The sequence below is a fragment of the Suncus etruscus genome, chromosome 15, assembly GCF_024139225.1.
Source record: "Suncus etruscus isolate mSunEtr1 chromosome 15, mSunEtr1.pri.cur, whole genome shotgun sequence".
Lineage (NCBI taxonomy): Eukaryota > Metazoa > Chordata > Mammalia > Eulipotyphla > Soricidae > Suncus > Suncus etruscus.
Genome location: NC_064862.1, coordinates 72,860,800 through 72,883,173, shown reverse-complemented (window position 1 = coordinate 72,883,173; position 22,374 = coordinate 72,860,800). Strand labels below are relative to the sequence as shown.

Here is a 22,374-nt window from a genome sequence, read left to right as displayed (position 1 = left end):
CTATAAAGAGAATCAGACATGCCCCTTTTCTGTAAGTTCGTTTACTCAACGGGCTTTTGAGATTCATCCATGTTGTGGAGGGTATGATTCTTGATTGCTGGATATCTGCTACTAATAGCTGAGCAATATTCCTTTGAATTTACCTTTGTTTCATGCACTCACCTGCTGATGGACACTGAACATGGTTATGAATGACATGTTTCTGAACATATGTGTACAAGCCTTTGCTCAGACATATGTTTTCATTTCTTCTGGGTATATACTTAGAAGTGGGATTACCGGGTCATCTGGTGATTGTTCAAGTTTATAAGGATCTGCCAAACCACTTTCCAAAGTGACTGTGCCATTTCACGTTCTCATCTGCCATGCATGACGGTTCTAAGTACTCATGGACACTTGGTATTGCCAAGTCTTGAAAAAAAAAGTATTTGTTTTCTGGGAGTCAGAACTACAGTACAAAGGGTAGGGCATTTGCCTGCATGTAGCCAGCCTGGGTTTTATCCCCAGCTCCCATATAGTTCCCAGAGTTCAGATTTAGAAGTAAATCCTCAGCACTAAGGGGTACAGCCAAACACCCCAAATAAAATATATATTTTATATTATGAGAGTAATTTGCCTATAGTGATATGACTACACCTTGAGTGAAGTACTTACAGTTTTGACAAGAGTTTACCAAAGCTCAAATAATTGCCATAATATCTGTGTCCCTTTCCATCATTACACTTTCCTACCAGCAATATCCTAGGGTTCCAATTTTTCCACATTCTTGCAACTCTTGGATTTTTTTGGTGGGAGGGGATCACACCCAGCAGTGCTCAGGGGTTACTCCTGCTTTTGCACTCAGAAATCGCTCCTGGCAGGCATGAGGGACCATATGGGATGCCAGGTTTCGAACCACCATCCTGGTTCAGCTGTGTGCAAGGCAAACACCCTACTGCTGTGCTCCCTCTCTCTGACCCTTGGTATATATATTTTTTAATTTACAAAAGGTAAAGCCATCCTTGCAGATGAGATACTATCTGGTGAGGGGTTTTGGTTAGAATTTTGCTAAATGACTTTTCCTAAAGAGTTTAAGAACCTTTTTCTGGGCCCATTGGTCATTTAGATACCCTTTGTGAATGATTCCAGTTCACTTATTGAGTTGTCTTTTGGTGATGAGTTGTAGTTCTTTATACCAAGCCCTGATCAGAAATATAATTTACAAATATTGTCACTCTCATTCTGTGAGTTGTATTTTATGTCCTTCATTGAGCTCTTTGAAGTACAAAAGTTTTCAATTTTGATCAAATCCAGCTATTCTTTTTCCTTCTTTTTCATTTGTTGCCCGTGTTTTGAGGATTACATTTACAAGTCTGTTGCCAGACCAAGATCAAGATTTCATTTGTATTATGTTCTCAAAGTCTTGTCATTTTAGTTCTTTAAATTTAGAGCTGTCAATTTGGAGAGAGTGTTTTGAATGGTAGGTCAGGGTTCAACTTTATTCCTTTGCAGGTGCTCAATCCATTTTCTCATTTTATTTGTTGAAGGGCCCCTTATTTAGTCATTGCATGATTTTTGGCATGCTTGTGAATCAATTCACCATAGTTGTAAGGCTTTATTTCTGGACTCTTTATTCTATTCCTTTGGTATGTCTGGTGTTTATGTGTTTATGCCAGAACCATGTTTGGTCTTTTTTTAATTGCTGTTTAAAAATTGGGATGTGTAAGGCCTTTAACCTTGTTGTTCTATTTCAAGATACTTCTGGCTAGTTGTGATCCTTTGAAATTCCTTATTAACATCAGGACAGATTTTTCCATTTCTGAGGAGCCAGTCATTGAGATTTTGATAGAAAGGGTATCAGATCTAGTTTTGGGTAGTGTGGCCATTAGCTTTGCATACTTCGGTCTTCTCTATGATAACGAGTCTTCCCAAATGTCAGCATAGAGAACTTTCCATGAACTTGAATTTTTACTTTCTTTCAGCAATTCTCATAGTGCTTAGTGTACCATTATAATAATCTATGGATTATATTTATTCTAAAGATGTATTAATGCTGACATAAAGGGAAATATATTTGACCTGTCTCCCCTTCTTTTGCATTGTCATTGCTAGTGTATCAAAACAAAACAAAATTTTCCTTATTTTAGTTTTGGGGCCACACTTGGTGGTGCTCAGGGCTTAACTTCTGGCAGAGCTCAGTGGACCAGATACAGTGCTGGGGCTCAAATACAGGTTAACTGCATGTAACTTTTGTACTATCCAGAAAATTATTATTATTATTTTATTTTGAGCCCATACCCAGTGGTGCTCAGGCATTATTTCTGGCTCTGCTTTCAGAAAACACTCCTGGTAGGCTCTGGGGATTATATGGGATGCAGGGGATCAAACCTGGATTGGCCATGTGCTATCACTGTACTATCACTCCAGCTCCCAGAAAATTAATTTTTGTGTTGAAATTATGTATTGAAGATTATCTTTTTTTTTTTTTGGTTTGTGGGCCTCACCCAGTGATGTTCAGGGCTGACTCTTGGTTAGCTGGCTTGGGGGACCCTCTGGGGGGCCCGTGACTGAAACTAGGTCAGCTCCGTAGAAGGTCAATGCCCTACTTCCTGTATAATTTTTCCAGCTTCCAAAATATGACCATAACTTGTTCTCCTGGGAATCAAACCCAGGACCTTCTTATGTAAATCAGGCATGATAATTATTACACTATGGAACCACAGACTTGCATTGTGGGTTTTCTCTATTTATTAGCTCTCCCCACTCTCCGACTCTTCCTTTCCAATTTGACTTCCTTTTATTCTATTTTATAGCTGAATTAATTTGGCTTCAACTTATAGCTGTCTGCTGAATAGAAAGGTTAGAACAAGGCCACGGCGAAAGGAAACTCTCATTCCTCCTACAGAGGAAAAACATTTCTTTCACTACCACACATACTGTTTGCTCTGAGCTTTACAGAGATGGTCTTGGTTCTCTTGAAGAAGTTCTTTTTCTATTCCTGGCTTATTGGCTCTTTTTGTTTTTATCATGAAAGGAAATTGGATTTTGTCAAATGCTCTTTCTCCATCCACTGAAATAATTATGTCTTTTTCCATGCTATTGATGTGGTGTTTTACACGGCGTGATTTTCATATGTTGAACCACTCTTGCGTTCTGAGCAGTAATTACATTTGGTCATGGTGTGTAATTCTTTTAACATGCTGCTGCATTTCGTTAGCTAATATTTCGTTGAGGATTTTTGCCTTGATGTACATGATGGATCTTAGTCTGTACTGTTCTTATTGTTTCTTTTTCAGGAGTTCGTATCAGGGTTTAAGTGAGTGTTTGTCTCCAGTTTGGGGGAAGATTCAGAAAGGTTTGCTTCTACTTCCTTTTTTCTTTTTTTTTAAAGTAAGTGGGCATACCCTGCAGTACCAATCTATTGGTGATGGGGGAGAACCTATATGAATTTTGAGCTTGAACTTCCACCAGCAAAGCAGGTGCTTAATCCATGGAGCCTGCTCTCTGCCCCTCCTTTTTTTGTGGGGACGGTGGGGGACTCCCAAGCAGTAATCCAGAGCCTTCTATTGGTAATTCCTGGTCAACTGGGCAGATGGTTTAATGCATGGACCATGCTGTTCAACCCTGTGTTCCCTAGGGTTCCAGGGCACACCTGGCAGTGTCTGGAAACTCTAGAGCTATACGTAATGCTGCAGTGCTTAGAGGAATTTGGGTTGGGTTCCTGCCCCTTAATATTGTATTAATATCTGTCCTCTCAAATCCTTTTTCAAATGATAAATTTTTATCAGCAAAGTCATCTGATTCTAAGTTCTTCCCTGGGTAATTTCTGATGACTGATTCATTCTTTTCATTTATGCTAGATGTATTTAGAATTGCCGTGTGTGTGTGTGTGTGTGTGTGTGTGTGTGTGTGTGTGTGTGTGTGTGTGTTGCTTTTGGGGGCAACACCCAGCGGTACTCAGGACTTACTCCTCACTCTGCACTCAGGAAGCACTCCTGACAAACTCAGGGGACCATAGGGATATCAGGGATCAAATCAAACCCGGGTCAGCAATCTCCTCCATTCTATTTATCCCTTCAGTCCTGTATCCAGAATTTCTATTGCTTCTTTAGTCAGTTGTTCATTTGTGTGTTAATTAGTGTGTCTAAGAATTTACCCACTTCATTTAGGTCAGCTCATTTGTTGGCATATAGTTTTACTTTACTTTTTCATGATTCTTATTTTGGTGGGGTCAATAGTTAGGGTCCTCTTTAATTTCTGATCCTGAATTTAATTCCTAATCAGTAAATAAATAGAATCTGTCTTCTTTTTCTCTTTTTTTTTTTTTTTTTTTTTTTTTTTGTTTTTGGGCCACACCCGGTGACGCTCAGGGGTTACTCCTGGCTATGCACTCAGAAGTCGCTCCTGGCTTGGGGGACCATATGGGACGCCGGGGGATCGAACCGCGGTCCATCCTAGGCTAGTGCAGGCAAGGCAGGCACCTTACCTCTTGCGCCACCGCCCGGCCCTCTTCTTTTTCTCTTAGTCAATCTAATGACATAGTTGTTAATTTTGATTTTTTTTAAAAGGATCACTTTCAGTTTTATTGATTTCTCTCTTTTGTTTTCCTACCCTCTGTTTCATTTTTATTCATTATAATTTCCCATTCTTCTAGTTGCTTTTTTTTTTTTTTTTTTTTTTTGGTTTTTGGGCCACACCCGGCGGTGCTCAGGGGTTACTCCTGGCTGTCTGCTCAGAAATAGCTCCTGGCAGGCACGGGGGACCATATGGGACACCGGGATTCGAACCAACCACCTTTGGTCCAGGATTGGCTGTTTGCAAGGCAAACGCCGCTGTGCTATCTCTCCGGGCCCTAGTTGCTTTTTCTTTTCTTTTCTTTTGGTAGTTCTTTTACTTCCTTAAGGCATTGAGTTGGGTGATTGATTTGAGATCTGTCTATTTAATGTAGATATTGGCAGCATGAATATTTTTCCAAGAATGCTTTGGCTCTATATGCTATGTTTTGGTATGCGGTGCTTATATTTCATTTGTCTCCAACTATTTTGTAATTTGCCTCATGATTTCTTTTCTGACCCACACATTATTAAAGATTGTGTGGTTCAATTTATACATATTTGTAAACTTTTCAGCTTCCCTTCTGTTATTGATTTCTCGTTTCATTACACTGTGGTCAGAAAAGATATGACTTCAATCTTTGAAAATTTATTAGGCCTTATTTGGGGGGCCCAACATTTGATCCATACTGGAGAATGTTCTATGTGCACACGAGAAGAATGTGTTGTGTTGTGGGCCGATTCTAGGCACATCTTTTAGGTTTTATTCCTGAATCACGATATCCGTGTCCTTTCTTTGTTGAGTGATGCTCTTAGAAGACCTTCTACTCATTCCTGAGAGTGGAGTTCTGGAGTCTTTGATTTTGTTCCAGAAGAGCTCTTCCTTTAATTCTATAAATAATTGATTATATCTTTAGTTTGTGAATAATTTTTTACAGTTATTGTATCTTCTTTTGTGGGTCCTGCCAAGAGGTGCTCCTGGAACATGGGGGTCACTCTTGGCAATACTTTGTCAGCCAGATCAATGATTCTATGTTAGCACCCACGGATGTGGTACGGTTATGCTTCCATGGTGTGAGGGACCAGGAGGACCACATAGGAGCAACAGTAGGAGTGAGCCCTGAGCACAAAGCCAGAGTGAACCCTGAGCATTTGGGATTTGGGGGCCTCTAGGGCTAAATTCAGAGATGCTTAGGATGGGGCATGGTGGCAGTGATGAAACCTAGGTCTATCTCCCGACCTCTTTTGTTATCTTCTTGATAACAAAATATGTTAATGAAAATATTCCTTTGGGGCCAGAGAGATAGCATGGAGGTAAAGTGTTTGCCTTTCATGCAGAAGGTCAGGGGTTCGAATCCCAGCATCCCATATGATCCCCTGAGCCTGCCGGAATGATTTCTGAGCATGGAGCCAGGAGTAGCCCATGAGCGCTGCTGGGTGTGACCCAAAAACCAAAACCAAAAAACAAACAAAAAAATATTTCTTTCATTAATATACAATGCTTTTGGGCCCGGAGAGATAACACAGCAGCGTTTGCCTTGCAAACAGCTGATCCAGAACCAAAAGTAGTTGGTTTGAATCCCGGTGTCCCATATGGTTCCCCGTGCCTGCCAGGAGCTATTTCTGAGCAGACAGCCAGGAGTGACCCCTGAGCACCGCCGGGTGTGGCCCCCCCCCCCAAAATATATATATATATATACACACACACACACACAATGCTTTTATTTGTCTGTTGGAACAATTTTTTTTTTGTTTTTTTTTGTTTTTGGGCCACACTCAGTGATGCTCAGAGATTACTCCTGGCTATGTGCTCAGAAATTGCTCCTGTCTTGGGGGACCATAAGGGATGCCGGGGATCTAACAGCAATCTGTCCTAGGTTAGTACATGCAAGGCAAATACCCTACCACTTGTGCCATTGCTCCAGCCCCTGTTGGAACAATTTTGACTTTGTTTTTTTCATTTCTTATTCAATCTTTTTTTTTTTTTTTTTTTTTGTGGGGGGAGGAATGGTTCACACCCGGCAATGCCCAGGGCTTACTCTCCTGGCAGGGCTCAGGGAACTCTACCAGAGCACTGGGATTGAACTGGGTCAGATGCATGCAAAGCAAGTGTTCCTGCTCATTGTATTATCTGTCTGGCTTACCGTTTCATATTAATTTAACTCTTTAGGCTAGAGTTTGCATGAAAACCTTATTTCCTTTTGCAGCTAATTTATATGTAACTTTATTTATTTATTTATTTATTTATTTATTTATTTATTTATTTATTTTGGTTTTTTGGGCCACACCCAGTAACGCTCAGGGGTTACTCCTGGCTATGCGCTCAGAAGTTGCTCCTGGCTTGGGGGACCATATGGGACACCGGGGGATCGAACTGCGGTCCGTCCAAGGCTAGCGAAGGCAAGGCAGGCACCTTACCTTTAGCGCCACCGCCCCAGTAACTTTATTTTTTTTTAACTTTTTTTTTTTTTTTTTTTTTACAAATTTTACACAGTGATATTGTCACAATAAGGTGACAACAAATGAGGGCCTTTCCACCACCAGTGTTGTCCTCCCTTCATCCCTGTTCCCAACCATATATCCCTTATCTCCCTCCTTTATCCCCCGGAATGCTAGTGTAACTAAAGCATATATGTTAACACTAATGTAAACCAATTTTTTTGCAGTTCCAAGTAACTTTATTTTTTATTATTTATTTATTTTGGTTTTGGGGCCACACCTGGTGATACTCAGAAATTGCTCCTGACTCGGGGGACCAGATGGGATGCTGAAGATCAAACCGAGGTCTGTCCTGAGTCAACCACTGTGTTATTGCTCAGCCCCTATATGTAACTTTAAATCAAAGCTGTATTTTTTATCAGCAATATATAGTTAAACAATTATTATTGTTATTGAAATCTATTTTTGCTAATATCTACCTTTTCACTGGGATGTTTCTAAGATGTACATATGTGTGTGTGGTCTTGGGGGGATTAAACTTGGGGCCCCACACATTTAAGATAAGTGTTCTATCACTAAGTTACATTAATAGCCCTTGGGTTTTCATGTAAAGTAATAAATAATAATGTAAAGTAATGTATAAGTAAGGCAAGTGCCTTATTCACTGTGCTATCTTATCTCTCCAGCCCCAAGAATTGATAATTTTTTTAAAAAAATGTTTTGTGTTTAAAATAACAGGAAATAAAAGGCTAGCTCTAATTCAAAATTATAACAAAACTGATTTTTTTGTTTACCTATGTAGTTGACTTTAATGGAATTCTTTATTTCCCACATGGCTTCAAATTTCCATCTAATATCCTTGTATTTCAAACAAAAATATTTTTTTGGCTCTTCTCTCAAAGTAGGTCTGCAAATAATGAAATTTTGAAAGTTTCACATAATGTGTGGAGTCTTTTTGCTGGGCACAGAATCCTTAATTGACTACGTTTTCCTTTCGTGACTTTAAGAAAATTGTCCACCTCTTTCTGGCCTCTGGGTTGTTCAGTGGGAAAGGACACAGTGTTCTCCTGTGGGTCTCTGCTCTCTGGCTGTTTTCAAGATTCTTTTGTTTTCTTGTTTTGGTTTTTGGCCTCACCCAAGGATGCTCATGGTTTACTCTTGGCTCTGCACTCAGGAATCACTTCTGTTGGTGCTCAGGGATGCAGAGGATTGAACCTGGATCATCCAAGTGCAAGGTAGCGTCCTACCTACTATACTAGTGCTCTGGCCTCAAGATTCTTTATTTTCATGCCTATTATTGTCACAATGTGAATTTTGTTAATTTTTCTTACGCTTCCTGGATGGGTAGACATAAACATCAAATTTAAGAAATGTTGGAAGATTATTTCTCCTTCTTTCCATCTTCAAGAATTCCTTTCTCCTTCTGGAAGTACCATGATGCATATCTGTTTGATAGTATCCATCTCACTTTTCTTTTTTCTTTTTTCTTTTGGTTTTTGGGCCACACCCAGCAATGCTCAGGGATTACTCCTGGCTGTCTGCTCAGAAATAGCTCCTGGCAGGCACGCGGGACCATATGGGACACTGGGATTCGAACCAACCACCTTTGGTCCTGGATCGGCTGCTTGCAAGGCCAACACCGCTGTGCTATCTCTCCAGGCCCCATCTCACTTTTCTTAATCCACTTGTATTTCTATTTTTCAGACCAGATCATTTTGATTTCCCTATATTGAAGTTTGCTATTTCTTTCCTCCTGTCTATTTAAATCTATTGAGGCTGGAGAGAGCACAGTGGTAGGGCATTTGCCTCGCATTCAGCTGACACTGGAAGGGACCTGGTTCAATTCCTGGCATCCTATATGGGCCCCCAGTCTTCCAGGGGAGATTTCTGAGTGCAGAGTTAGGAGTAACCCTTGAGCGCTGCTGGGTGTGGCCCAAAAACCAATCAATCAATCAATCAATAAATTTAAAAAAAATGAAAAGGAAAAACCTCTAATAAAAATATACAAATTCCTCTTCAATAAGCTATGCGTTTTGCATTTAAATGTTTTTTTCTGTATCTGATATTATATTTGATCTACAACATACACTTAATATACTTAAACTTATTATTTCATACGAACTTAAAAAAGCATCTTGTCTACGTGCAGCATCACACAACAAGCCTGAAAAATATCACTTTTTTTCACTTTAATAAACATGGCTTCAATTAATATGTAAAAAAAAAAAAAGAAAAAAAAGAAAATAAAAAACCCCCAAATCTTCTATTATTGTCATCTTCAGCTTCATAAATTCTATTAATTATTTAAAAAAAAACTCCAAGGGGATGGGATGGTGGCACAACACTCAGAGTACTTGCCTTACACATAACTGACCAGGGTTTGATCTCCAACATTCTATATGGTCTTCTGAACCCACTTCTGAGTCCACTCACGAGTGATTCCTGAGTGCAGAGTCAGGAGTAACCCATGAGCACTGCCAGGTGTAGCAAAACAACAACACATAAACAAATAAATAAACAATACAAATTTTTTTATGGTTCTTTTGTTCTTTTTTTTTTTTTTTGGTTTTTGGGCCACACTCGTTTGATGCTCAGGGGTTACTCCTGGCTATGCGCTCAGAAGTCGCTCCTGGCTTGGGGGGACCATATGGGATGCCGGGGGATCGAACCGCGGTTCATCCTATGGTAGCGCTTGCAAGGCAGACACCTTACCTCTAGCGCCACCTTCCCGGGCCCTGTTCTTATTTGTTTATCTATAAATTTTCCTATTCATAGTTTCCCTTAGTCTATAGGGCATTATTAAAACAATAGATATAAAGTATTTGTTAAATCCTATTCCTAGACTTTTTTGGGGACAGTTTCAGTGAATTAACTTTTTCCTCCTGTGGATGGGCTACACTTGACTTTCTTTTTCTTATAATTTTATTAAAAACTGGTCATTTTGGGGGCTGGAGAGATAGCATGGAGGTAAGGCGTTTGCCTTTCATGCAAGAGGTCATCGGTTCGAATCCCAGCGTCCCATATGGTCCCCCGTGCCTGCCAGGAGCAATTTCTGAGCATGGAGCCAGGAGTAACCCCTGAGCACTGCCGGGAGTGACCAAAAAACAAAAAAAAAAAAAAAAAAAAAAAAAAAAAAAACTGGTCATTTTGAGTATATAAAATTACTATTTCTAGATCAAATTCCCTCTCTTCTCCAGTTTCCCTTTGTGAATTTTCAGTTCTTTCGGTTTCTCATTGATTGAATACTTTTCTTTTTTTTTTGGGGGGGGGGTCACACCCGGCAGTGCTCAGGGGTTATTCCTGGCTCCAGGCTCAGAAATTGCTCCTGGCAGGCACGGGGGACCATATGGGACACCGGGATTCGAACTTATGACCTCCTGCATAAAAGGCAAACACCTTACCTCCATGCTATCTCTCCGGCCCCTGAATACTTTTCTTCCCTGAGTTTTGGTACCAGGCAGGGATCACCCAAAACCTCCCATGCCAGGCACCTGTCTCCCAGCTCACATTCTCCTGGGCCACCTCCCTCACTTTGCTGAGTGAATCTTCCAAACTTTTTGCCAACATTGCCCCCTCTTGTCTTTTCTTTTTATGTCTTATTTTATTTTATAACTAAATTCTTTAATTCGAATCACTGTGAGAGTCAAAGTTGTTCATGATTGAGTTTCAGTCATACAATGTACAACACCCTTCATCAGTGCACATTTTCTGCCACCAATGTTCTTGGTTTCCCTCCCTTCCTTTCCCCTACCCTCTTCTCCTCTACCTGCCTCTGTGGCAGACATTTTTCTTCTTTCTCTTCCTCCCTCCCTCCCTCCCTCCCTCCCTTCCTTCCTTCCTTCCTTTCTCCCTCCCTTCCTTCCTTCCTACTTTCCTTCCTTCCTACTTTCTTTCCTTTCTTCCCTCACTCCCTCCTTCCTTCTTTCCCTCCTTCCTTCCCTCCTTCCTTCCTTCCCTCCCTCCTTCCCTTTCTTCCTTCCTTCCCTTCCTCCCTCCCTCCTTCCTTCCTTCCCTCCCTCCTTCCTTCTCTCCCTCCTTCCCTCCCTCCCTCCTTCCTTCCCTCCCTCCATCCTTCCTTCCCTCCCTCCCTCCTTCCTTCCCTCCCTCCCTCCTTCCTTCCTTCCCTCCCTCCCCCTCCTTCCTTCCTTCCTTCCCTCCCTCCCTCCTTCCTTTCTTCTCTCCCTCCTTCCTTCCTTTCCTCCCCCTCCTTCCTTCCCTCCCTCCTTCCTTCCTTCTCTCCCTCCCTCCTTTCTTCCTTCCCTTCCTTCATTCCTTCCCTCCCTCCTTCCTTCCTTCCTTCCTTCCTTCCTTCCTTCCTTCCTACTTTCCTTCCTTTCCTCCCTTACTCCCTCCTTCCTTCTCTCCCTCCCTCCTTCCTTCCTACTTTCCTTCCTTTCCTCCCTTACTCCCTCCTTCCTTCTCTCCCTCCCTCCTTCCTTCCTTCCCTCCTTCCTTCCTTCCCTCCCTCCTTCCTTCTCTTCCTCCCTTCCTCCTTCCTTCCTTTCCCCCTTCTTCCTTCCTTTGCTTCCTCCCTCCTTTCCTCCCTCCCTTCCTTCCTTCATTTCTTCCTTTCCTCCCTCCCTTCCTCCTCCTTCCTTCCTTCTTCCTTCCTTCCTCCTTCCTTCCTTCCTTTCTTCTTCCTTCCTTTCTTCCTCCTTCCTTCCTTCTTCCTTCCTTCCTTCCTTCCCTCCTTCCTTCTCTCCTTTCTTCCTTCTTCTCTTCCTTCCTTCTTCCTTCCTTTCCTCCTTCCCTTTCCTTCCTTCCTTCCTTCCTTCCTTTCTCCTTCCTTCCTCCTTCCTCTTCCTTCCTTCCTTCCTTCCTTTCTTCCTTCCTTCCTTCCTTCCTTCCTTCCTTCCTTCCTTCCTTCCTACTTTCCTTCCTTTCCTCCCTTACTCCCTCCTTCCTTCTCTCCCTCCCTCCTTCCTTCCTACTTTCCTTCCTTTCCTCCCTTACTCCCTCCTTCCTTCTCTCCCTCCCTCCTTCCTTCCTTCCCTCCTTCCTTCCTTCCCTCCCTCCTTCCTTCTCTTCCTCCCTTCCTCCTTCCTTCCTTTCCCCCTTCTTCCTTCCTTTGCTTCCTCCCTCCTTTCCTCCCTCCCTTCCTTCCTTCATTTCTTCCTTTCCTCCCTCCCTTCCTCCTCCTTCCTTCCTTCTTCCTTCCTTCCTCCTTCCTTCCTTCCTTTCTTCTTCCTTCCTTTCTTCCTCCTTCCTTCCTTCTTCCTTCCTTCCTTCCTTCCTTCCTTCCTTCCTTCCTCCTTCCTTCCTTCTTCCTTCCTTCCTTCCTTCCTTCCTTTCCTTCCTTCCTTCCTTCCTTCCTTTCCTTCCTTCCTTCCTTCCTTCCTTCCTTCCTTCCTTCCTTCCTTCCTTCCTTCCTTCCTTCCTTCCTTCCTCCTTCCTTCCTTCTTCCTTCCTTCCTTCCTTCCTTCCTTCTCCTTCCTTCCTTCCTTCCTTCCTTCCTTCCTTCCTTCCTTCCTTCCTTCCTTCCTTCCTTCCTTCCTTCCTTCCTTGTGGTTTGCAATATTGTTACTGAAAGTGTATCATGCATCTCACTTTATCTTCTTTCAGCACCCAGTTCTTGTCCAAATTGATCATTTCCAACTATCATTGCCATGTTGGTCCCTTCTCTGCCCTAACTGTACTCACCGGCTATTTGTGGTATTTGTGATCATCCCAAACACTATGTCTCTAAATCCCACACAGAGGGGTCTGAAGAAGCAGGGTAGTGGTGAAGAAATAATAAACCAAGCCAGTCAGGAAAGAGCCATAAGGCCAGTCTGCTTTTGTGGTCTCTCTGACTGAGCCAAAAGCTAGAACTGTCTTTCTTTATTAAACCAATACCCATTCACCAGGAGGGGAAAAGGTTGAATAATCCAGGTAGGCTTTTCCTTATCAAAGAAGATATTTAAAAGAAGAGGAAGATGGAGGGATCCCTTTGTTTTAGGTTCTAGCTGGGTGTCATCTTACAGTAAGATTCCTTCCATAGACTGGTCCTCCTGGCCCTTATTTCTGGATATTATTACCATACTTATTTTCATATCTCATAAATGAAAGTGATTATTCTATGTCTATCCCTCTTCTGACTCATTTTATTCAGCATAATACTCTCCATCTATATATATACATACACACATATATATATACATATATATATATATATATATTATTCTTTTATGGGCCTTCCGGTGGAGACCAGAAGGCCTGCTGGACAAATTCTAAAAGAGCTGTAACACTTATATATACATATATATTAATGTATAAGCAAATTTCATTCTTCCTAGCATCTGAATAGTATTTCATTGTGTATATATACCACAGTTTCTTTTGGGAGGGTTGGGCCACACCCAGCAGTAATCAGGGGTTACTCCTGACTCTAGATCCAGAAATCACTCCTGGCAGGCTCGGGGGACCATATGAAATGTTGGCGATGGCCATGTGCAAGGCAAAGGCCTTACCTGCTGTGCTAATACTTTGGCCCATCACAATTTCTTTATTCAGACTCATTTGTTTCTCGGGCACTTGGGTTGTTTTCCGGATTCTGCCTATTGTGAATGGTCTGCAATGAGACATAGAAGTTTATAGAGGCTTTTCTGCAATGTGTATTGGGGGCCCCTTGGTATAGTTCCTAGGAGTGAAATTGCTGGGTCCTAGAAAAAAAAACCTCTCACCTCATCTAAAAACGGGAAGAAGAGATAAACAGAAACTTCCTCAAAGAAGAAATTCAGATGCCAAAAGGGCACATAAAAAAAAAAATGCTCCACCTCAGTAATAAGCAGGAAGATGCAAATCAAAACAACAGTGAGATACCATCTCACATCACAGAGACTGGCACACATCACAAAAAACAAGAATGGGGCCAGAGCAATAGCACAGCTCAGAGGGTGCAGTGGGCTAAGAGTGAGAGGGTATGTGGCTGACCCGGTTCGAACCCTGACACCCCATAGCCCCATGAGCCTGCCAGGAGTAATTTTTGAGCACAGAGCCAGGAGTAACCTCTGAGCACAACTGGTTGTGGGCTCAAAAACAAAAACAAAAGGTGCTGGTGCAGGATGCGTGGGGAGAAAGGGACCCTCATTCACTGCTGTGGGAATGCCAGCGGGGCCCAGCCTCTGGGGAAATCACTATGGATATGACCCCTCTTGTCTTGTCTAGTTTTCTCTGGAGTCTGTTTTCCTATCTCTTGGGATCAGGCAGAGACCCTAGAAGCAAAGATAAAGAACAAAACTTGCATTTTTCTCCTCTCTGTGAGGCCTTCCTGAGCTGGGCCCCCTCTTCAACACAAGCTGAATTGCCCATCTGGGCTGGCCTGGAGCTAATGAGTGTGGGTTGGGGCAAATTTGGGGCCTTAGAAGGCAGTGTTGCTCGTGCCGGGCAGAGGCAGGGGAGTCCCAGGCTGTCCCAGGATTCTTTGGGGGCCCTGTGGAGCCTGCAGCTCCATCTCTGGGGCGAGCCCCTGGTCTGTGGGGAAACTGACTCTGAAAGGACCCTCTTTCTCAATTAACCTTTATGTCGTCTGATGGTTCCTATCTTGGGGTAGGGAACATGTAGTTTGGGGGTGAAAATCACCCATTGCAAAGGCAACCCCTCCATCCTGTCCAACATGCTGCGGCTACTCTTTGGGGTGACTGACTTTGACTTTGGCTCTGCCCGTATTGGGCCCCATCCACCTTCTGACAGTCAGCGGAAGCATCCTTCTTTACCTGCAGCTAGGCCTGTCCTGGGGGCTACTGATTTCATTCATTTATGGCTGGGCACTGCACGGTCTCACTGCCTCTCCGTCTGTCTCAGAGCAAATAGACTGCACAGGAGCTAGGCAGAGCTGCTGTAGGCATCACACATGGTTCTTTAGCCTCTGTGATGGCAGAACACTCCTCTTGGGGAGATGATGAGTAGTGGGAATCCACGGCACCCCCATATTCAGGTTGCTCCTGTTCCCCTGTTCCCCTAGTCTTCACATGTGAGAGACTAAAGCCCTGATCTGCATTCTGCTTACCAACCTGGCGCCTCCCAGAACTCTCACAGTTGCCTTATTAGTCTTCTCTCCCCCAATTTGAAGTCTCTGATCATGTTATTTGCACGCATGCATGTTCATGTATGTGCAGCTGTAACATATGCACATGGTGCAGTGATTCGTGTATGCGTTCATACATGTAACTGTACTCGGACAATGCCTGTAGGGGCATATGTGTATGAATGTATGGGCATGCATGTACATTTGTGTGCATGTGATCCCAGCCTTCCGAGTGGGCCAGTGATTTGGACAAGTTTGCTGGATTGGTTGCAACCTGCCCGCTCAGCCATGCCTTGCTGCACCCTCAAAAAATTCCACTAGGACCCCTGGGTGGTCTCTTCCTTTTCTTTGTCCAAGCACAGAGGCCCAGTGCAGGGGTTCCCAGACCTGTGCTCAGGACCCTGTATGCGCCCCAAGGCCCCCTCTCTCTCTCGGACCCCTGCCTTGCCTGGCCTCAGCATTTTCTTTGCACCTCCTTCCACGGTTCTCCCAGCCTGGCGGCCTCATCTTGGCCCGAAGCTTGGCCTGGGGCCTCCAGACGTGGTCCCCAGGCCCACTCTGGGCCGGGGCCTCTCTCCGGGCCTGGACCGCAGCTGGCCGGTCCCCGGGGCCTCATTCCTTCGCACCCGCCGTGCATGGCCGCCCGCCGGGCCCGGGCTCATACACAGGTTTTTCGAGTTAGGGATTTTGGATGGGCCCGGGCTCTGGTCCCAGTTGAATGGGCCCGAGCTCTCAGCAGTGTGTGAGCTCATCCTTCCCCGGACAGCCGCGGCCTGGAAAAATTTTCACACTGGGGCTGGCGTGCCCGGCTGCTTGGCAGCTCCAGGGTGACCTCGAAGTTGGGGCTCAGTCAAGCCATCCCCTTCTTTTCTCACCAGCAGGGACTCACTGGGGTACCCCCACATACGGTGATCCTTCCAGCTGCGTCCCCGGCTCCAGTCTGGGCGATGCACAAGGAACCCGGTGAGCCTTTAGGGTCACGATGGTGTTGCTCACTGGAGATTGGAAGTTTGGTGCTGAATGTGTACACAGGCCTCTAGAAGGTGGCTCAGCAGTTGGCCAGAGAGAGAAAGAGAAGGGAGTGAGAGAAGAGACAGAGGGAATCTTATCACCTTGGAATCAGACTGTGAGGTCAACAGCTAGCTTGGCTACGGAGTAGCTGTGTGACCTTAGGCCCAATGCTTAACCTATCTGTAGCCTCTCAATCCTCAGGAATCGAACGGATTGAACCACTCCTGCCTACCATCCTTGGATATTTCAGATGTTGCAAGAATCAGGGTTTTTGTCTCTTTGAAGGGGCTGAGGTGGGCACTGGTCTTTGCTCTCACTCCAGTCTGGGCTCTGTTGTGGGGATCTGTTCAAAATTACCACCCTTCAGAAAGCCTTCCCAAGCCTAAGCTCTTTTAATCATTTTTTAATATGGGGTTGTTTGTGGGGTCAGGATCCTGAGGTTGTACGAGGGGGTCATCTGCAGTGAGGGGAGTCCAAAATGGGCTCTGGCGGGCAACCAGCTGGTGGCTCTGTGGAAACCATTTTCTTGCTCCCAGGGCCCCGGTGATCAACGAATAGTTTGCTGGAGTGAATAGGTGAATAGTTGAAGAATTATTGGACCCATAAGGAAAATCCCATCCTCAGCATGTCTTCAAAGTCCTACCACATGGCAGTTGCGAAGAAACATGGAGTCCTAAATCAGAGACACTGTAGTCCTGACAACTCTGGTGGGTGAGAGCAATCATGGCAGAGCTCCTTGGAGGAGAGCCGGGTGCCTGGGCTCGAACTGGTTTCCAGTGACCCTAAAGATGTCAGTTCTGGAGTTGGGCACCTGGTGCCCCATGGGTCTAATCCCTGGTACTTTCTTGCTGCTATGCTGGGGCCAGGGGAGTTGGGCAGAGTGTGAGAACCCCTCCAACTCTTCTCACTCGTGAACCTGGGCTAGAGCAGAATGCAAGCAGTGGGGGTGGGGCGGGGGGGGGGGGACGGGCCCCATCTTGGGGCGACACGAGGAACCTCTTCAAGCAGATTTCACGCTCCCTGCCCTAATGTGGACCGGCTCCTCTTGGCTCTGGGAAAACTCCGGCCTCCTGAAACCAATTGGAAACCAGCCTTCTTCCCCGCCTGCCCCGCCCCGACATCTGGGGAGGCCCCAAAGAGGCAGAACAAGGCAGGAGGGGGGCCAGACGTTATAAACCTGGGGCTGGGCGCCCCGCTGTCTGTGGTGACCCACAAGTGTCCACTTAGAGTGTGGGGGGGTGGGGGGGTGGGGGAAACCCTGCTCTGACCATCTTTCCTCTGTTTAGTCCATCCCTCCATCCCTCTCCACCAAGGGCGAGGTGCTCAAGGAAGCAGAGCAGAAGCCTGGGCACTCCCGACGCCCCGACCCAGCCCTCACTTCTTTATCCTCTGAACACCTGCAGGCGGGTTTCACCCATACCCCACTCCTCCCCTCACACCTGCCCCCCCCCCAGCTGCCTCACAGCCTGAATGCCCTCAAAATTGTGGTGACCTTAAGCTGAGGCCCGGCCCTCTCATGAGCCCAGTTTCCTGGCTGGGGTAGGGTCTTTTCAGGACAGGGAGGGCTGCCGGGTAAGGGGGTCTGCCCCACTTGTTCCTCCAGGCCTTTCTTTAGAGGATCCCAACTTGGCTACTCCCTATTCTGGGCCCCCCAGAAGCCTGTGGATTGCTTTGTGGGTCCCAGCTGCTGGCCCTTCCCTGCACATCAGCATTGTTTATGGGCTTGCTTAGTTCAGAGAGAGCCCAGGGGGGCCGGGCGGTGGCGCTAAAGGTAAGGTGCCTGCCTTGCCTGCGCTAGCCTTGGACGGACCGCGGTTCGATCCCCCGGTGTCCCATATGGTCCCCCAAGCCAGGAGCAACTTCTTAGCACATAGCCAGGAGTAACCCCTGAGCATTACTGGGTGTGGCCCAAAAACCAAAAAAAAAAAAAAAAAAAAAAAAAACCCAGAGAGAGCCCAGAATCGAGGTCAGGGACCCCGCCCTGCCCCACCCACATTCTTCCCGAGCCCCCAAGTTGCTTTTTTGTGAATATACAGGTTCCCATCACACCCACCTCCCCCGCTCCTTCTGGGCTCCAAATGGGGTCGCAGGCTCCGAGAGCTCTGGGAAGTATCAAGGCACAGGGCCCAGCAGTGTCTGTTTATATAGGGACAGTTTGCTTCTTCTAGAGTTGAGGAGCTGGGTAGACTGGGTGGTCAGGCAGGGTGCTCAGAAGGGCCATGCTGGATGCAGTGCTGTCCCCTCACCTCCCGGGACAGGAGCATGGGTCTCCCTAGGGGACAGCCTGGCCTCACACATGGGCCTGCAGAGCCTCTGCACCATGGGGTTTTCCGGCCTGTCCCCAGCTAAAGACATCCAGAATGCCTCCGGCAGACGTTCCCACAGGACCACGGTCGCCAGACAAGAGGGGAGGGCCAAGGAGACGCTCGCAGAGGCCAACGAGAGGGCAATTCGGAGTCCCCAAACGGGAAACAGTTAGGACACGGGGTTGCTTCAGTGTGGCTAGAGACCATCTAAATATTCAGCACCGTGGTAAACAGTACCGTAGTCGAACTGGAAGAGGCCAGAACATTCATTCTAAGTCATTGAATTTGGAAAGCCCATTCTCAGCTGAGAAGGAGCGAGGGCATGAAGAGAGGGGTGTGGTGGGGTGTAGGAGAGAGGGCCCAGGATCGGGGAGGGCTGGCCTGTGTACCCCATGACCCCACTCCGGGAGCCTGAGTCACTTTCATTCTCTCCTTCATTCCCTGGGCTCCTTGGCCCAGAGCTGGCATCAGAGGCTGTTATCTTGATGACAGTGGGAAAGGACAATGGCAAGGGAACCAGAGAGCTCCAGAGAGGAAGCACGATGTGGGGACATGAGCTGCAGGGGAGAGAAAATGGGGTGCAGAGTTCACAGGGTGCTAAGTTGGGAGAAGGAAGATGAGGAGGTGACAAGGAGACAGTTCTGAGGGAGTTGGAGGGACAAGTGATGTGGGGACCCATTCAGAGCTCAAGGTTAGGAGATGGAAGGTACCAGGGTATGGGAGAGGTGGGCTTGGCACCCTAGTGGGGTGCTCTGGAGTGTGGATAAATGGGGACCCATGGAGATCCCAGACTGGAGGCAGTCATAGGGGAGTGAGAAGGGGCTCTTGGGGGGCACAGACAGCCTGGTGATGCCCATCTCTCACTGTCCTGAACCCTCTGTCCTTCACACTTTAGGATGCCTCAAGCACAGTTCATGGAAATTCAGTTTAGAAGATCCTAGAAAGCCCAAGAGGAATGTATTGACTTGTAACACACATACATACACGCACGCACATATGCACACACATACATGCCCATCGCAGCACCAACCACCACCACCAAAAGAAGGTTGGGTGGAGACACCTGGTACAAAAGGAAAAGATTCTCCTTTCTGCTGCCATCTATTGCTCCTGAGACCCTGAAATCATGTGCCCACCTTTGAACCAATCACTGTCAGGTATCTATTTCTCTCTAAACCAATCACTACAGAATATATTCTACCTGAACCAATCACTGTGAGGCATAGCTCTCTGTCTCTGTCTCTCCCTGTCTCTGTCTCTCTCTTTCCTCTCTCTCTGTCTCTCACATTCTCCCTGAACCAATCACTGTGGGGCATAGCTCTTTGTCTCTCTGCCTCTCTATCTCTCTCTGTCTCTCTCTGTCTCTGTCTCTCTCTGTCTCTCTCTGTCTCTCTCTCTGTGTCTGTCTGTCTGTCTGTCTGTCTGTCTGTCTGTCTCTCTCTCGCTTGCTCTCTCTGTCTCTCTCCCTGAACCAGTCACTCTGTGGGGCATCTATCCTCAAACACTGCCACCCCTTACCCAGCCTGTTACCCAGGCCACTCTATCATCTTGGGCATTGGGTTTCTAGGTGGAAGTCAAGAGCTAGGAAGTTCTGCCCCCCTCCCCAAAAGAGAAGAAGGACTGACCAATACGCCATGCTTGCTCTGTCCCCTGGTCTGGGAGAGGGTCTCCCATCTCTAAGATCATAGCAGATGAGAGAGTAGGTGAATAGGGTAAGCAGAGAGACCCTTAAGACTGCCCTCTTGTTGTGGGGTACACACCCCACTCCAGTGAGAGTCCAACACCTGGGTCTGGGACAGGTACTTCGGTGGAGACCCAGAGGGCCCATAAGTGGTCTTGGGGAGCAGTTTTAAAAGCTGCTTTTTTGTGGTAGGTACAAGAACAGTCTCTCCCATTCCAGGGTGAGGGCCCTGGAACCCTAGCCCTGCTAGGGCCATGTCTAGTCCCTTAGTCAGATCCAGCCCAGAACTCTGGGAGGCAAAAAGATGTTAGGAGGGCAGATTTAGAGGTTCTTAGGGCTGGCCCAGGGCAGGTATGGGGAGGGGTAGAGCCAATCCCCAACGAATCAGGGTTCTTTGGAAGGTCCTCTGATGGCAGCAGCTGTGTCTATGATGGTGCCCTAGAGGTGCCCTCATGATGGGTGGTGAGAACCAGCTTCAGGCAGAACCAGGCAGGATTCAGCCATCTAGGCCCCAGACTTGCAGACCCCCACACCCCAAGCCAGGCCCAATCCCTCAGCCAGGCTTTGTTCCAGTACTGCTCTGGGCTTGCTCGCTGCCTTCAAGACTTTGAACCTGGCCTAACCTCAGGGCCTTTGCACATCCCCTCCTGGTGACCCAAACTCCTTTCTCCTCCACATCAGGAACGGTACCACCCCCTCTTCCTCCCCTGCAGAGCACCGGCCTCCCTTCCTGGGCACCCTGACATTTCCCTCGTGGATTGGAATGTAAGCTCCGGGTCTGTGCGCCCACGCCCTGAGTCAGAACACCCCATAAAAATGTGTTCAGTGAACACAGGAATGTTCTCCCTGGCCTAGGGGAAGGCTTAGCTGTAGTGTAGACAAGTGGGGTGTGAGGAGACTCCCCTGCAGTGGAGGTCACCCTCACCCCCACCACTTAGTACCCAAGGGATTGCCTCTGGCACTGGCCTGTCTCTGTGACCCTCAGCCTGGGGGATCAAAGTGCAGTGGGGAGTTGGGAAGGGCCAGTTCTGCCTGGGGGTGAGTTGGAGGCTATGGGATTTGGGCGATTTTTCAGCTTGGAAAATTGCTTCGTGTACTGGAGGCTGGCCCCCGGACAAGCAGGGAAAGCAGTGGAAGGAGGCACCCACACAGGGGGAGGGAGAAGCTTGCTTTGGGAAGGGGACCCTTAGGGGGTACATCACGGCTTGGAGCTGCTTGTGAGCTTGTCCTTAGGTCCTGGTCATGGGGCCATCCAAGTGGTGAGGTCCCAGTGGCCATAGTGTGTCCACTCACTTTGCAGCACTGTCGGAGCTGTGAGCCTTGGATGGAGTCTTGCGCCCAGACTGCACCCCCCAACCATGTGCCCAGGTATCTGTCTCCTGGCCTGGCCTCTCTTCTCTCTGCCAGGCCTCAGGAGGCTCTTCCAAATGGAAAATTCCCACAGCATTGTCTTAGGTTTTGGAATGGCTCAGATGGTGCTCGAAGTGCAACGGGAATAAAGGGGGGTGCCCTTTCCAAGCCTGGGGGCGACTACAGATGACGACTCTCCACTCTAGTCCCTGTGCAATACCAAATCACTTTAGACTAGTCATACTGAATTGTTTAAAACCACTGTTGGTTGGGGCCAGAGTGATAGCACAGCAGGGTAAGGCATTTTGCCTTGCACTTGGCCAATCCGGGTTTGATCCCCGGCATCCCATCAGGTTCCCCAAGCCTGCCAGGAGTGATTTCTGAGGGTAGAACCAGGAATAACCCCTGAGAACCATTGGGTGTGGCCCAAACCCCCCAGTTAAACACTGTGGAGAGTCCTCCTGATCAGTGTTTAGGAGGTCTGGGACCCGCCCCCCTGGCCCCCACCCCCACAATGGTTCTTGGTGCAAGAGCTTGAGGATGTGATACTGCTCAGTCCTCAGGGTCACTGAGCTGGGGCCTCCTTGCTGTGTTTAACAATGCTGGGGGACCTTTAGGTCAGGAAGCAGAACTCGGGCTGGGTGCATGTGGCTTTGTTCCACGTACTCCAGCTCCTGGCCCATGTTTTAAAAACATCTCATACTTATCAACAATTTTAACTTGCAAGAAAACTTTACGAACATTACAAGAGGGGCCAGAGCGATGGCATTTGCCTTGCACATGGCTGACCCAGGACCGAGCACAGTTCAACCCCCCGATGTTCCATATGGTTCCCCAAACCAGGAGTGATTTCTGAGCACATAGCCAGGAGTAACCCCTGAGCATCACCAGGTGTGGGCCCCCCCCCAAAAAAAAACATTACAAGAAACTCCCCTAATATTACTTTCTACCAGTCTAGATCAGGACAGGAAGGTCAGGTGCTTGCCTTGCACATTGTCAGTCTGCATTTGATCCTCAGCACTCCATAGAATCCCCAAACTCTACCAGGAG

At 46.9% G+C, this 22,374-nt stretch overlaps 1 non-coding gene across 1 annotated transcript; it reads right to left on the bottom strand.

Moving 5' to 3' along the window:
- Nucleotides 1–13,138: 13,138 nt before the first annotated feature.
- Nucleotides 13,139–13,200, bottom strand: LOC126031861 (U7 small nuclear RNA). Its single transcript, XR_007503673.1, has one exon. It is a non-coding gene; the product is annotated as a U7 small nuclear RNA (small nuclear RNA).
- Nucleotides 13,201–22,374: the final 9,174 nt, after the last annotated feature.